The following is a 2,423-nucleotide window of genomic DNA, read 5'->3' on the forward strand; positions in this document are numbered from 1 at the left end:
ACCTTCCACCAGGCATGTCTGAGATCCAAGGGGTGAAGACCCCACCTTCCATCATGCACGTCCAAAGTCTAGGCCATGAGGACCCCACTTTCCACCAGACATGTCCGAGTCCAAGGCGTGAAGATCCCACCTTGCACCGGGCATGTATGAGGTCCAGGGGAGAGGATCCCACCGTCCATCCTCCACCAGGCATGTCCAAGGTTCAGGGGAGAGGATCAGGCCCTCTACCTTCCACCTCGCACGTCCGAGGTCCAGGGGTGCGGATCATGCCCTCTACCTTCAACCACACATGTCTGAGGTCCAGGAGTGAGGATGCCACCTTCCACCTTCCACCACACGTCTGAGGTCCAGGGGCGAGGATCCCACCTTCCACCTCGCACGTCCGAGGTCCAGGGGAAAGGATCTCGCCTTCCACCTTCCACCACACATGTCCGAGGTCCAGGGGCGAGGATCCCGCCTTCTGCCTTGCACACCTGCGGTCTAGTTGCACCTAGAAACAGAGCCAGGCAGGGAGGACCGAGGCTTCCAGCACGGCCCAGAGCCTGACTGACACGGAGCATCCGGAGTTGGTGCCGGCTTCAGAGCCCTATTCCTCTCTGCATCCCACTGCCCGTGGACTTTGGTGGGTTCGTGCCTTAGATCCGAGATGGGGGAGAGGAGGCTCCTGATGGGACAGTGGGCGGCCCGGGTGCTCGGCCTCCAGGGCGTGGACACAGCACCAACGTCCCACGATGCAGTGCGGCTGCTCTTTGCTCCTCCGTTTACAGAAATCCCTAGTGGCCCACTTGCGACACATGGATGGAGTCACGCACCCACGGAGTGAGCTGGGGACTCAAGCATGTGGAGATGAAGCCGTGGCCCCCGCTCGGGAAGGGGAGTCTGGATGGGTTACAGGTGGAGGATTCTGAAGTCAGATCTGGGCCCCCGTGAGCCAGGATGTGGACACCTGCAGACTTCATGACCGTGGGAGGTCTGGCCAGCGACCCCATGGGGCAGTCACTGAGCCACCTCTGGGGACTCTGCTAAACAGCTCTGCCATCTCAGTGCACAAGAGGCTGCTTCATGGGCCACTCACAGGTACAGACGCCCCTCAGCTATGAACGCTGCAAAGTGTACGAGGTTCACCCCAGGCCCTGGAGAGAAGCACCCAAGAACGAAGTATGGAAATCTCAATGCAGATACCAAACTCACTGTTCAAGGAGAGTGAAAGGGAAACTGTCAAGATTATCTGGACAAGAAACAGATCCAGAATGAGCAGAACGCTTCTGAGAAACAAAAATGAAGTGGGAGTCATAGCACTCCCTGACTTCAAAACCTACTACACAGCGGCAGTAACCAGAACAGCCTGGTACTGGTCCAATGACAGGCACACAGACTAATGGAACAGAACTGAGAACCCAGAAATAGACCCGGCTACCTATGGTCAACTGATAATTGACAAGGAAACACAACCTATCAAATTGGGAAATGACAACCTCTTTAACAAAAGGTGCTGGCAAAACCGAACTGCTCCCTGCAGAAAGCTAAAACAGGATCCACATCTCACACCATCTACACAAAAATCAACTCAAGGTGGATCAGAGACCTGGGAGCAAAGCCCAAAACCATAAAGTTCACGAGACTAATGGTGACCAAGCTAAAGAGACTGCCAAGTACAGGCAGAAGTGCAGAGTCTGGAGAGGCTAACATTTTCACCAATAGGACCTTCTAAAGATTAAATCCCTGTGCTCATCAAACAATTTTTCCCAACAGAGTAAAAAACTAGGGAAAAAACATTTGACAATACCATTTCAGACAAGGGTCTCATATCCAAAGTTTAGAGAATTCTACAAGGCCTCCAGAAGAAAAAGACTGCTAATCCAATTACAAAATAGACAAAAGACATGGAAAGAATTTTCACAGAGGATGACATTTGAATAGGCAACAAACACGTGAAGAAATGCTCCAAATCACTGACAACAAGACAGATGTAAATCAAAACCACAACAAGATACAATCTCACTCCAGTAACAGCAGCAAAGTTTAACAGGACAGCAAGTAACAGATGCTGGAAAGGATGTGGTGAGAAAGGAACTCTTATACATTGTTGCTGGGATTGTATAATGGTACAACCACTCTGGAAGGCTGTTTGGTGCTTCCTTAAAAAGCTGAGCATAGAAATTCCATATGGCCCTGCTATTCAACTACTTGGAATATACCCTCAGAAAATGAAATCTGAGGCTCACACGGAGAACTGCACACCAGTGTGCATAGCAGCATTATTCACCATCGCAAGAACATGGAAACAGCCCAAATGCCCAACCACAATGGAATGGATTGAGAAATGATGGGACAGTCACACAATGGAATACTATGTAGCACGCAGGAGCAATGATTTTGTAAATCACTACCTAACTTGGGAGGGACTGGAGAGCATCATGCTG

The 2,423-nt window shown here is 51.0% G+C and overlaps 1 protein-coding gene across 1 annotated transcript in view; it reads right to left on the reverse strand.

The window, feature by feature from the left end:
• Positions 1-2,423, reverse strand: part of SEMA5A (sema domain, seven thrombospondin repeats (type 1 and type 1-like), transmembrane domain (TM) and short cytoplasmic domain, (semaphorin) 5A) — a 299,478-nt gene that overhangs the window by 113,082 nt on the left and 183,973 nt on the right. The window lies entirely within an intron of this gene.

The sequence above is a fragment of the Elephantulus edwardii genome, unplaced genomic scaffold (assembly GCF_000299155.1).
Source record: "Elephantulus edwardii isolate Elephantulus edwardi_28Jun2011 unplaced genomic scaffold, EleEdw1.0 scaffold00274, whole genome shotgun sequence".
Classification (NCBI taxonomy): domain Eukaryota; kingdom Metazoa; phylum Chordata; class Mammalia; order Macroscelidea; family Macroscelididae; genus Elephantulus; species Elephantulus edwardii.